Raw genomic sequence first — 15,898 nt, 5'->3', positions numbered from 1 at the left:
GCACATGGACTATTATACGTCACATGTTCTTGCATAGGCAAACCATCAAGTTTATCTGTGTTAGCTGTGGACGGTGTAACAAAAAAACATCGTATACTTGATTGTTCTTTAAGATTAGTATTTATGTTTTTTTTTTAAATTTTCATTGAAGGTAAAAAATATGTATAGCTTTTTTAAAAATTCATTTAATTAAAAAAAACAAACGACTGGCGTTATGTAATTTGTACTGTCTTATGGCTGTCGTCACCCACAGGGCTCCATTCCTCTTTCGATCGTAGGCACCATCCTAACATCCTTACAATAAGTTAGTTATTTTTTATACTACAAAATATATACTAGAAATACATGGCAAAAAAACGTTTGTCGAGGGTCAGCTAGTATATATATATATATATATATATATATATATATATATGCAACCCTGTATTGATAATTCGAATTACTGCAGGAGATTCGAAATCTCGATAATCGTTGGAAAAGAAGTTCCTTCGAGATTACACTTAACGCTCAATGTTCTTTGTAAATTTTACAACTAACTTTTCTTGCGGATACAGCTAGAGTAATTAATTATTCTTCCAGATTCCGAGTCAGTAATCTATAAAATGTTGTAATAGTGTATATTATAAATTTCTGCACACATATTTTGTTTATTAGTTTTGATATAGATATCGATCAACTTCTTTTTTTGTTTCGAATGGTACACAAAAAATTTAAAAATCCGCTTTATATATATTATATTCGAATAGGCGGAGAAGAAAAAAATTAGCTGCGATGTCCGGACAGTTTTGTTTATGAAGATATGCGGGTTTTTCATCTCTTTGTGGCATATATGTGGCATACCATCCACGCCACCTTCGCCACAGAAAATAATTAAATACAACAGCGAATTGGCAGCAACGAATCGAAATCCTGACAACGATATGCATGTGTCGATAGTGGTCAACATATTTCGTGTACACATCCCACTTCCATTTGTACCGACATGGATGTGTATAAATATGGATCATAGCGCGCTTACAGAACAATGGGTAATCGGTTGCAAAACGAAAAATCGAGTTGGTCATTCATTATACGTGGACTTGTTACATTGTCCACGAGATTAAAACTCCATTACAAAACAATATTTTCACGTCAGCAGTTCCACATTGTACGCGAACGAGTCACGCGCGTACCACTAGCCGCGAAACGAGATCGACCCGTGTGAGTATTATAATAATAATTATTATTATTTTACATTATTGTGCGGTGTTAAAGGGGAAAAAAATTCAGTCGTTTTTCCACGTTTATACACACTTATATATGCGTACATGCCGAGATCATAATATTATGGCGTAGCATTCATATTATAATACACACGCGCATGCACATGTAGTGTCATTGTTTTGGTCGGAAAATAAAAACGAAACGCGTTCCCGAGAGCTGACGCAGGATGATTTCTATCCGTGCGATTATGTCACATACGATATATTATATTATATTGTTATTACTAGTATTATTATTATATCCTATACACGCGGAACGTGTCTTTATTATTAAATTACATACATATATGCGTGATGAACTTACAGATAAAATTATCAATCGTGGTACAACAACAACAGCGGCATGTACATACCTGCAACACATGAATGCACAATAAATTAAAAAATAGAAATGTTTACACGCACCTTAATTATGTGAATTTGAACGTATTTCATTCTACAGACGCGCGCTCAAGTATGACATTATACGCGGACCCAAAACAAACACGAAACTACCTCTCTACGACTTTCTCTCATAGGAACGGTTCGCTCGGCACACGTTACACCACGACGTCGTGCAGCAGAAATCCTAATTACGCGATGAGTCGTGCCGCGGCAAAGGAATAAAAATAATCGGGGTGCAAAATATTTTTGATATTGATTAAAGAAAGAAAAATAAAAAACATGAAATGTATTATTCATGCGGACGACGTGATGTGTAATATTGTATAAAAAGTACATTTGTGTTTATAATACTACTATAACTATATACGTTATAAAGAACACCCACACATTATATGTATACGTACACGCGCTCGTCGAATATAAATGTATATGAATATATATATGTACAGGGGTGATTTATATATTGACGTGGCCGATTATTCGTACGGTTGTCGTAGTCGTCGTTGTCATCGTCGTAAGGGTTACAAAACGCCCCTTATATTTTTCCCGGTATACTTTATTTCTATTTCTACTTTTTTCTTTTTTTTACACTTACACAAGGCCGAACCACTCGCTGCAAGGGGACGGTTTTCCCCTGAGGAAATCGTTAGCCCGGGGTGGCTTTCTTCTCGCTCGTCCGCTTTACAGCTCGGCCTCCGAAGGGCTGACAGTTTTTTGACAGCCACTACGCGGTGGCTCACACACACACACACGATTTCGCCCCTTAATGAATTACACGCACACATGCTCGTGTATTGTGCTCGGAAAAATCGTTTACATTTATACGTACACGCGTGTACGTCGCGACGTGCGGACGAGGGTGTGAGCGGGACGAATAGATATACGTGTACGCGAGCGTTTTTAATGGGAACCCATTGTTGACGCACTGGCGTGCTATAATCGGGCGACGCTGCCACCAACGACGACCCATTATTGTTGTTGTCGCCGTACGCGGCTCGGAGAAGGCGAAAATGTGATTCGTTTCCATGTTGCCGTGCGCGTATGGACGTACGAAACACGCGCGCATAGGTGTACGTAAAGTATCTGTGTGTGTATGTATGTGTGTGTGTGTGTGTGTGTGTGTGTGTGTGTGTGTGTGTGTACGTGTATAAAGCCTTGTATTAATTACGGACCACTTGACTTAGGTGTCCGCGCGCAGATGGTAAACATATTACGAGGGTGTAGTTTAATTAGACGCCTGGAAGCTTGCAGCGAGGGACGAACAAAAAAAGAAGGAAAAAAAAATATTACACATACACACAATTTATTTACGTGTTCAATGAACGTTAATTTTGTATATATCGACCCGTCTCGCTTATTATATCCCTATACATCACGCGCATGCTGGTTGTAACATTTTTTAAACTGCGCACAGAAGTGGTGTATATTTTTTTATTTTTATTTTTACGTCCGTATACGTACACAGTGCTAAAACGATTTATTATCATTTGTTTTTAATGGACCAATTTTTAAAACCCGCCACGCATCACGTACGTGTATTAAATTATAATACAGAACCCAGTCTTTGTCACTCGCCCTTAACTGCTACTGTTCGGCGAGGATGTTTAAATGATTATTTTTTGGTTTTCCGATTTCTGTTCAACACAATACACCCCTACCCCTTTCCCCGTTTTAAAACCCGTCGTCAATGTGGTATTGTATACACATATTAGCATATAACAATTGGCTACGAAATAATACACTTTCAACATAGGTGGTTTTATTAATTACCCCTATACGGAAATATTAATTTAGAGTACTGTATCATCGATTACGATAGAAAATCTAATGGAGTTCCTATACGGTTGTCAAAATAAAGAGTCAACACAATTATAAGAGGTTTGAAAATAAATATATACTATAATCACGCGGATGCAACCAATGGCGTACCTGTGGGGAGGGCAATAGGAGCATTTGCCCCCCCCCCCCCCGAAAAGTTTTTGATACCATAATGCAAATTAATTATTCAGCTTCAATAATGTAAATTATAAATATTTTTAATTTTCACTGATTATAATCGTGTTTGATATCAAAAGCTTTTGACATCACTTATCAATATAATATAAAATATCAATATTCGACCGCATTGGGATTAGGAGTGATGGTCACATATACGAGTAGTCACTATTTTGTAATGTGGTTATCATTGATATCAAGTGATCTACATGAGTTCTAAGTATTTAGTAATAATTTATAATAAAGTTTCAGATTATATTATAACCATAAAAAATTGTGCAATTAATTTATGCCTCCCCCAAAATGTTTCACAGATACGCCACTGAATTCAACAACGTTGTTTACGTTTGTTAAATTAAATACATACGTTGATGATAATGATGATGATGATGATGATGATGCGTTTACATTGTATACGATTATAAAAAGTCATATACGTTAAGCTGAACTACCAGTTCGAAAGTAGTTCATTTTTTCAAACAAATTAGGTTGTACGTTATTATGGGCTATACGGAACATTATGATATTTCAACGTGTTGAATATTCGATGTGCGCATCATTTATATAGATTATTATAGTTTTTTTTTCATATAAATAAACTGCTGTGCATTGATGCGAATTATAATGTTATTTTCAACACTATAGATGTATTACCGTCGGAAAACGAAAAACCAATTGACAACGATCAATGGTAATACCAAAGTTTTAACAATTATTGATCATTAACATATTAGTGATGAATAAATCAATACGTCTGTAAGATTTGTTCATGTAGCAATCCTACATATAGATTAATTATATTGCGTACATTATTTATATTTCATATACGATCATTGGTTTCGATGATCATGTCATTAATTATAAGTACAATACGTAAGCACCTAATTAGGTATAAAACAGTATATTTGTACGTATACAGACCAAACGAATTGGTAGAAATTAATTGTTTTGGTGTCCGGTAAAAATTATTTCAACACATGTAGAATACAATATAAATACATATAAATACGTATATTAATGTAAATCGGAAAATGTTATCGACAACTAGAACGACAATGATTTATTTACGCGTCGTAGATGCAAAACACTGTTATTATTTTTTTTTTTTCGTTCGTTTAGAATATGTTTAAATAGCAAAATGTTTATTTTTTATCATTAATACAAATCTCGCATAGAATGTTAAGCATTCGTCCGACGTATACGTGGGTATTCAGTTTTCTGATGTTCTCGACTATATAATAATAATATAAGTATAAACACATACACACACACACACACACACACAGTACTTTCATTTAACCGATAAGGAATTCTCGTATATACCCAACCGAACACGTTTATGATTATAGTGCACACATACATACGTTAAATATATTGTGTATAAATTACAAATTATTTACGATATTAAACAATTATAAAAAAACCGCCATGTATGTGATAAACCGACCGGGATCATGGGGAAAAATAGGGTTGTTTAACATCGCTGTGTTAGTAGGCGTTAATTGGTCATAAAAATATGGATGGAGATGAAAAGGGTTAGAACGTAGGGGCTACTTGAGTATTTGAACAAAACAAAAAAATGTTGAAAATAAAAAGAAATCGATTCCTTTCAAAAAAATTACTTTATTATCCTTCGCCATCAGAGTGTTATATATATATATATATATATATATATATAAACAAATATTTTCTTCGTGTACGTTCATGTAACATACAGGTATGTATTATCATAATCGTACACATATTACCCGTGTGTTTAATACAACATCGTTTTTACAAGGTCTTTTTTTTTAGTCGATTGATCACAATGACTATTTTGTAGTTTACCTATAAAAAGAGGAACGGTGGAAGGGTATCATGGGTGGAATGGCTCATGTATGTTTGTATGTATGTATATATGTATGTATGCATGTGTGCAGTTGAAGGGAGAGAAAATTTAAGCTTCGTAATATGACGGTGTAATAAATCGTCGATTTGACGTATTTCTTTTTTTCTCAATGTTGCAATTTGTCGTATAACCATTACACCGCTCAATGATACATATACATTATATTCTACATGTGTAAGTGTAATTATACGTCACCGAGCTGATTTACACTGATTTCATAAACGATAAACCATAAACGTATATGGTGTAAAATAAAATTCGTTCGATAACCACGTTCTTAGTTTCGAAAATAATGATAACATTTATTCAGAAAAGGTAATCACGTGATCGGTTTGTTTTACAAAATAATTATGTATACTGTGCACTGCGGCAGAGGTCTCGTAACTGGAGATCCGCATATGATAATTGTAATTCAATAAAACAGGTGTGCCATTGATAAACTGTTCGTAATTATATACATTTGTGCCGTATTAGAATTAAAAATGACTAATGAGTATGTTTATCCGGTTCGATATTCGCGAAATTTGAATTTAAACCAAGACAATGACGAACCACTACAACTTGTTCCATATATTATGCACTCAGTTATGTAATATAATAATTCGTCAAAAATAATATTATAAAATAACATGCCAATATTTATTAAGTTTGATGAGATGAATGTGAGTATTATCAGAATAGGCGTATACAGTATTTAAATAAAACTCGAACTCACGGAAAATATTTAATTATGATGGGTGTTTTAATACCGGACATTGTTGTACAATTTTTTATCGACTATGGTCGAAAAAAAGTTAATTTACAATAAAATTAATTTAGGTATGTTATTTTAAAAATAATAAGTATAAATACTCGGTATTTAAAACAATTACGCAAATATTGTAGTCACATCAAGTAGGGAGTAACTATATAAAGGTAAAATTAATAAATCATTATTATATTTTCCAGAGATTTAATTATTTTTCCCTCGAAACATTCTTATAGTATTATTTTCAACCCTAAGTTCTGATGTTTACAAAAATATGTATTGTACATATACATTAATATTTAAATCCATCATAATAATGAAGATTATCGTTAACAAATAAAAAATTAAAAATTAAATTTTCGTCTAATAACTGAAAAATAAAACAAAAACATTTTTCATCATTAATATTTATAATTCAAATACACATTTATAATCAGACATACTTTTATAATATATTTTATATGTAAAAACGTGAGAAAAAAATTACAGCATTCGTAGTAATTACTTTAATAGGTAAGTAATAAGATTTAATTGATAAATGAACATTAATATCGTTATGTACCATTGATTAAACCTAGCTGGCGATTAAGCAAATCACTACCAAACAATTGTTATTTTTCATCAGTTTAACACATTTATAAAGAATGTCTTGTTACAATAAAAGATTATTAATATTAATATTAAATCATATTACATAGTTTCGTTATATTTTATACATATCTTATACGAACAATATGTCATTATTTTTAAGGATTTTGATTACATTATTTACCGACGTTAGAATGGTAGATATATTTTTAATACACGAGTATGCGTGAGATATTGTGATAGTATTTTTTGTCTTTCCTCTAGACTATTATCAAGACAACAATTTACTATATTTACCTCAATAAAAACACGAAAATAAGTCGCAGCGAAAAAAATGTGCTCAAGTCGTCCGAATGCCAAAGGCCGCATGAAAAAGTAATAAATCAAGTTGTACCTATATATATTTTTATTCTTACAACGTCAACCGAAAAGCCAACTTTGACAGGGTTCATGACATAGACATTGATCGGTCGATTACGATCGTGAAAAAAAGACTGCGACATTTTAATAATGCAATAATTCCGAAAGGTGAGTAAATAAGTATTTTGTATATATATTTATATATATATATATATATACATATATTTGTATTTTTATGAGTTCGTTTGAACTAGTATACTATATTATTCATATATATTTAATAGTATTTCAAGTACAAAGAGCCAAAATTACTTCTATGGCAACAAAAAAAAAAAAAAAAAACAAAAGCATTATAATAAAAATATAGATAAAAAATGTTATTATGACACCAATACAGTGAATTTAAAATAGAACAGCAATAACTACATAATGTATGAAATAAGAAATAATATGAAACGGAATGCTGTATCAAAATAGTAGTTACTCATTTCACTCCAAAAAATTTAAAAAAAAAACCATGGTAAAATGCCGAATGTAAAACTATTAATTATATATTGTCGACGTTCTATTAAAAAAAAACACTAAGCGACTGTTTATGAATTTGGTACCTAATAAGAGAGTAAAAATGAAAATTATACAATACACAATATATTATATAAAACCTATTTGGTTTTTTCGAAAATAATTTTTAATCGAATAAAAAGTTATAAAAATTATACTACAATTTTAACGAATTTTTCAATACAAATGAAATATATAGAATCATGTTTTCACCGCTTGTGACTAACACAAAGTATTTATCTCACGAGCCACTTGAATAGTCACAGTGTATTCCGATTGTTGTAAAATATTACGAAGAGTGTTAAATATCCAATTAAATAATTCAAAACCAAATCACTCGGTAATGTTCCAAATAAAACGCAGGATATTGTATGTATACACCGCGCACAGGTTCAAGAATATCTCAGAATACGGCTTTATAATACACACAACGATTATAGTTTAAAATGTAAGTGTATCACGCGTGTACAAACCGCTGATCTAAACAATGGTTGATTTAGTTAATCGCAACCGTCGGTGGTCGCGAATATGGTTTAATTAATTAATTAATCGGCCCACGAGATGGAGTTTAAAAGCAGTGATCCATGGTGGTAACGTTGGAAATCCTGCAGCAGCAAGGGAGTCGTCTACGTGACCGTGTACAACAATCGTAATAACGGAACGAAACGACCGCTGCCGGCCGCGCGTACGAGGCATCGTCCAATATACTCGTGTGGCTCGTGCAGGACGAAGGGGATAAATTAATTTAAACCGTTAGCGCTAATGTTCCCACACCAAATCCCTTTTCGTCGTCGTGATTCTCTAACACGGTGCAGTACGTATTTTTTATTATTGTCGTAGTCGAAAAAAATGAAACATTGAAAAGAAAAATAGCAATAATAATCGAAATGTTCGTAACAACAATTACCGCTACCCTACGCAGTGCAAGCCTATACTTTTTTTCACGATCCGAAACCAACTCTGATAACCGATTTGTAATACGTTACGCAGACGCGATAAATTATCATATGCGCGTATCCCTGGAATTTCGTTTCGTTTACGCAATACAAATATGTATACATTATCCGCTGTCGGGATAGGTTAGTAATAATATTTATAAAATAGGCGATAATTACGAACGCGGGGCATTCGCACACATGCGCCCGCGCGATTTGTGTAGTTTACACATATGTGTGTATATAGAATGCGCGGGTATATCCCGTATTCGCCGAAAGCCTATTAAAGAAAAAAAAAAAAAATGAAAAATTTAAATAATCGTCGCATAAATATATAATGTTGTTGCGTGGTCGCCGTTCGTGGTGCCAACGCGAACAACATGCGGGAATCCTACCGACCCTCCTCGTTGCTGCAGCCCGTGGTACATCGCAACCACCATCAGCCGGGTATTTCGACTGTAAAATTAGTCGATTGCAGTACCCTTCTCCGGCGGTGACGAAGTGGTGGTAAACATCCATTGCCTTTGGCAAGTGTCCAGGCGCACACGCACACGCACACGCACGCATGCCTCCTGCGTTAACGGGATATTGCGCACGGAGGCTATTAGCTCTTAATGACGTTCAGGAATCGGATCAGAACCCTTTACCCGTTTGCCGTGGTTCAACGGAAGGGACAAAAAATTAAGTCGAGTGCCTATTTAAAAACGAACGACGCGAGAGGGCCCCCTGCGCAGATGTTCTCGCGGGGCCAATCAAAACGTGTTTCCGCAGCCACCGCAGACAGCAGCAGCAGGTATTGTGTATGGACGTTCATCGTAGTTGTCCACCAATTAGAAAATTTACACTACAACGCGAACTCAAACCATCTCGGATATATGAACTGCGGTTAGGTTATTGGTTTTTTTAATTTTTTTTTTTTTATCGTTTAGTTTATTCCGAAGTAAGGCCGGAAATCGAGGCATTTTAAATATTAATGCACGTACTATATTTGTGTATATGAGTGATTTTGGAGTAAGTCGCCGACGACGAAAAAACACCGTAGGTATGCGCGCAAAAATAACGAGAGTACATATAAATCGATTCGTACGCCAGTGATCGTCACTTCGTATGGAAATATGCCAATGATAGGTAATCCATTGTCGTGACCAGCCAGCGCAATTAAAAGCAATTACCTCATTGGTTAAGTCGAATTAACATAAATATATTATATACGTATAGATTAGACACATGATTTGCACGAATGCGGTATAAGTTCGCAGTATAACACTGTATGAAGTTTCGAATGATTAAAACATGGTTCCGCCAGTTTTAAATAAATGTGCCACAAACGGTAGAAATTAAATATATTTATAACAGTTTTATTTCAGTAAATGCTCACTAGTGATGATAAAAAAAAAGAAACAATACGATATCTAATAAAATTAATACGTCATAATAGATTAATAGTGTATATTATTCGTTGTAGATTGGTATAATGCGATATAGAAAAGGAAATCCTTTATGTGATTGCGGTCGCATATACCGAGATTAGAATATTGACTGAATAGTTTCGAAAATAACGTTATCAACCACACAGTCACGTACGCACAACAGGGTAAAATATTAAAAATATTTCGCAACTCGCAGTATTCCGTGTGGACCGTAATTATTGTGTTAAATAACGAAACCATAACAAAAAATATGGCATATACTTACAATAAAAAAAAATATTTATTGATTGTATTTATTAAAAAAAAAAAAAAAAACTAAAATATTTTACCGATCAATTATAAAATTTCATTCGGAGGCTTTATTAAGCGCAACGAAACAGACATTTGAATTGCATTCGATTGATTTAGAAACTATATATATTGGTGTTATGTGTGTTATAATGTTATTATATACGTTGTTATTATACGTACCTATAATAACCTATGTATAGGTACACTTTGATATATTATGTATAATATTATATATTTATTTCATTAAAGAACATCTTATTGAAATAATTTAAACACTGTTTAGTTGTTCGACACTCTCAACAATATCTTTACAACATATCAGGGAAGCACTGTGGGGGGGGGGGGGCAGTGGGCATCGCTCCTCCTGAAATTGTTTATGTCAGTCACGAAATGAGAAGTTTTTTTACATAAAGCCGATCCCGACTCATATCGGGTATTCAGCGACTATTCGCCCCTCCTCTAAATTGAGATAAATTTCCGTGGGCGTCCCTGCATCATATACAAGCATATGCGTAACGCCGCATATTAATTTTGTAGTTTTGCACGGTTGTCAAATATTCCTATTTTAAAATAATAGAAATTAAAAAAAATTAACGCAGCGCGGATTCTACTGCCAAGATCATTGTTTTTTCTTTGAATTTCCATTCATCACCACCAATAAAACATTTATTTCAAAAATCCGTTGAAAAAGAACTTTTTATCTCATTATACTACGTCCACGGTCCAATAAGAAAATAACGACTAGATCGGTTTTGACAGCTAACGGTTCGTATAATACAGCGGTTCCCAAACTTTTACGACCACGGAACCCTTAGGAAATATTTTTTGTTTCGTGGAACCCCAACTTAACTTCAATTTTTCATTTATTGTTATTGTAAAACCTGTATTCCGAAAAAGGTTTTAAAGATAGTTCATTTTTATTATTTACTATAATTACAATTACAATGTTCATAAATACCTTGCGGCGGTGACGGGTCCCTTGGTCCATACCCCCCCTTGTTTATGTTAATTATATTATAACATGATTTTATACCTTAGTTTATCTTAGTTTCAATTTATAAACTTGTACGTAACTTTTATCTTTATTTTTTACATAATACATTTAATTATAATTCAATTTTATATTATAATTACAATATTCACATTTATCAAACAATAAAATAATAATTAAATTTGCTAGCTAATTTAAAATAATTGTGTTTTTGTCCCCCCCCCTTAAGAAATCGTGGTTGCACCACTGCCTTGCGAATTCCTTAAGATTATCCCACAGAACCCTTAGATTCCGCGGAACACACTTTGGGAATCACTGATATAATACACACATATAGAGACGCAAGATGTGACGATTATGTAATTAATATTATATAATTTATAATAATATTACATAATATACAAATATAAAAGTAATTGCTACGGAAGAAAAATTATTCGAAGTGGCGACAGAGAGAGAGAGGGAGAGAGACCAAACGCATTATTTTTAATTTTAAGGGGACATCCACCACGCCATCGTGACTGACACGGACAACGTGGCACACATTAAAAACGCGTCATTTAATGCACAAAATGTCACCGTTTTATTTATTTAGTTTTTCCCATATCGTTCTCCCAAATCGTAGGGACGCGTTTTTTTTCTCCCGATGTGTTCGATTTCATACTTCAATGCGGGCATTTACGATTTTAAATTTGGATGCTGGTCTATTCACAGTGGAAACGCGAGAAAGACTAGTAACGTGTGACCACGGAGCAGCAAGCGTTAGGCACAAGGAGGATAGACAAAAAGGGCATGGCAACAGGTATATATATATATATATATATATACATATGTGTGTGTGTGTGTGTATGTGTGCGTGCGCGCGTGTTGTGTTTCATCTTAACTAGAAAATGTTTACTTGTCGTTTCGCGCACGCAGTAAACGTGCCAAAAATAACAATTAATTGTAATCGTTCAAGAATGAATAAGAGAGAGTGAGAGAGAGTGAGGGGGGGTAGAGTTGATTACGTCGACGAAATAACGAAAATTAAATAAATAAATAAATAAAGAACACATGTTTCGGAAAACGTCCGTCGTCCGTATAATTCGTACGTTTGCACATCGTGACATAACCTAATGCGTGTGACATACATGTTATTATTGTTATTATTAGATTCATTATCAGATGAGCGAAAACATGGCATTAAAAAAATAATGTACACGCTGCACACGCTTTGAATGTAATTATCACGAGAGCTCAGACTTTCCAAACGTTTTGAAGACTATGATAAATAAAAACAGCAACGACACTAATTACATGATAATGTACCATACTAATATAGATCATTATTAATTTATTACATTTTACAGTAAGATTATAAGTTGGAAAAATTTCAACAATCAATTATCGATCAAATGATTTAATTGTCCGCTTAGATCTTAGATAATTAGCGAAGCGAATCTAACGTATGCGTTTATTAAATAATAATGTTTAATGTTGTTCATTAATGTTTTATATTTTTTTCATTAATGTTATATTCTGTTTATATTAATGCACAGTTTTTATTGGACTTCAAAGTGAACACAAACGATGTTCAAAAGAGTCAATGTTTGTATTTTCTCAATTATTTTTCCAATAGATTGAAATGCTGAAAGAAAAAAGATAACAATGATATTTTTTCGTCCAATAAGTTTTTCTATTTATTTCGATAAATAAAATGTATACAAGCTGTTCAGATCATTTACAAAAACGTAATACGTTTAAAACTTTCCTATCTCATTCATGCTGCAGTTGAGTGCAATTATTTGTCTTTCCACTCAATACGCCTACATAATATACATTATAATACTATTATAAGTGCGCGACGATGACGCACGGTGACGTCAGACGGGTTACGGAAATCGCAAAATAATAAATTTGGCTTTTAAACGTATAAACGCTCACAATTCTATGGCAGAGTAATAACTATACGGACTGGCCATGGTAGGAGTGGGCATATAGTGTACGAATGGAGATTGCGTGACATTGAAACATGTGTGACTGTGGTTATAAACCCTAGACGATTAAACACATCACCAATGAGTGTCCGATTCGTGCATTTCGAGGCACCGTGGAAGACGTCCATTTAGCGAAGAAAGAGGCTGTGGAATGGACGAAGAACCTGGATTTGGAGCTGTGACATGAGCCCTACATTGACCGTACATCGAGAAAGGGATTTTCGAATTGTTGGGGACCTTCTGCTCTGTCTATGTATTTGTATTTACCTAAGTGCTTGTTAAATTTTGAGCTTTATTACTGTTGAACATCTCCTAATTTTTGTACACGTTATATCTAATTTTATGTATATTTTTAAGTGTTTCTGTTGTTATTTTATTTTGCCATACGAAAATAATGATAATAACTATGCGGAGACGTGGCGAAATTAATCTTAATGATAGTGGTTCGTAAATCGGTCACCGAGTAAAAATAATATCAACGACTTCGAATTTTTAATTCGCTGTTACAAGCAGTTGTTCATCGCACAATGAATCATGATTTTAATTGTCCGGAATTAGTTTTGAAAATTTTATTTTTCGTTGACACGTTATTCTCAACGAGCGGAACTCGATCAAAGACACGATTTTTACACGCTACAATTGTTTACAATTTTTTTGAGTAGTCTACAAAAACTGGCGATAAATTAGTGTGAAATTGATGTCTTAAAATATACATTTTTATGTGATGACACTCGTATATAATGAATAATTAACCGCATGTTTGCATATGCATGTTTCATTAATAATACTTTTTATTTTTCATTTGGTAGCTATAAATCTTAAAGACGACAAAATAATAATCGTCAAATCATTTTTATTCCTATTAAATTAATTGCGCTATTATTTGTTTTATATGGCTTTTGGGTGCTTATTTTTGGGCGAACTCAATAAAAACATCAGTGTCTACAACGTTTTTCCCCGAAAATGATTTAAAAAAATTTTTAACAGTAAAACTTTTTTTCAAGGGAATATTTATACAATTAACATTATTATAATAAAAAAAATGTATTTTATTTTTATTAAAAACAAATAAAAATTTTAGAGATATTTTGGCTCAAAAACCAATGATTCGAAATGCACAAGAATGCGTGTAATTTAGTAACTCAAAGCTTGATAAATTAAATAAACACATTTTTAAAACTCGAATTACAATTAAACATTTTAACATTTTATAAATGAATATACAATGTATACATTTTATCCCAACAAGTTTTATGTAATTTATAATATATATATATATATATATATGTGTGCTGTAGATACGATTGAGAATAATATGAGGACGGTTGGTGTATGCGTAGAGGATGTAGAAAATTGAGACAAGTGGAGGATTAGAACAAGGGTGGCCGATCACAAATAGTTGAGAGAATGGCGAAACAGAATAAGTGCTGTAGGCGTACAATTAAAATATTTTAAAATTAAAATTGACTTTTAAAGATCATAAAACATGTATTTTAAAACAATACTGTAATTTATCGTCTCATTTATCAAATCAAATGTTAAACGCGAAAATCCAAAGAGTTATTAAAAGAACAAATAAAACTAATTACAAATAATTGTTTTGATCTCGGATGAAATGTAAAAGAAGTTTATTGTATAATGAATTTTTATAGAACGCCTACGAATTATATTTGCTTTAGATAACACCGAAATAATTATCTATAACAAAGCTAGTTATAAAACAAATCCACTATAATAAAACTTAAATATAACGGATACAATGTAATATACCATTTATAAATTTTTATTTTTTTTCCCGTGTTTATTGTTTATTGTTTTTTTATTTTTATTTTGCTTAAAACATATTCATTAACTGTTCATCTAATATTAATAAATTGTACCAAATAAAACGATTTACTCAACACATTTCTACGATATAACAATATGGAAATAAAAATTTAACTTTTAGTTGTACACGCAAATTTAGGTCATCCGGACACAAGCTGATTCGAGACCAACATCATTGTTATTTAAACATTCGATGAATATGAATTATTTCAATGGACGAACGCGCGACGTTAAGTATATAACCGAATATGAATAGCTTGCCAGTTTTCAGGTATATTATTTTAAAATCGATTTAAATTCGAATTTCGTTTCTACGACTAAACATATATACATACATAAACAAGCATGATTTAACTAATATGTAAAACATCGTGAATAAAACGTCGTGTAATATACCAATACGTGTGTTACATACTGAGTGTAACATAAAAACGGTTAAACGTATAACTACAATTGCATATGATAAATAAAACCTTCATGAAATACTATAAATATACATTATTTTTATTATCATGCTGCGTTAAATGTATGATTTTTACAGCGAAATTCGATCGATCGAGAAAATACTGTCTATCCGCTTCATAGTCATTGTTGTCGATCGACCGGGAGTTTTAACTATAGAAAATTCTGTTGTAAAATTAAAAAAAAAAATTAAATGATCA

At 32.6% G+C, this 15,898-nt stretch overlaps 1 protein-coding gene across 1 annotated transcript in view; it reads right to left on the bottom strand.

Annotated features, from left to right (window-relative positions):
• Positions 1 to 15,898, bottom strand: part of LOC112692324 (homeobox protein bagpipe-like) — a 93,553-nt gene that overhangs the window by 49,539 nt on the left and 28,116 nt on the right. The gene's annotated exons all lie outside the window — the stretch shown is intronic.

The sequence above is a fragment of the Sipha flava genome, unplaced genomic scaffold (assembly GCF_003268045.1).
Source record: "Sipha flava isolate LNK unplaced genomic scaffold, YSA_version1 73_pilon_pilon, whole genome shotgun sequence".
In the NCBI taxonomy this organism is placed as follows: Eukaryota; Metazoa; Arthropoda; class Insecta; order Hemiptera; family Aphididae; genus Sipha; species Sipha flava.
This window is presented reverse-complemented; position numbering and strand designations above follow the sequence as displayed.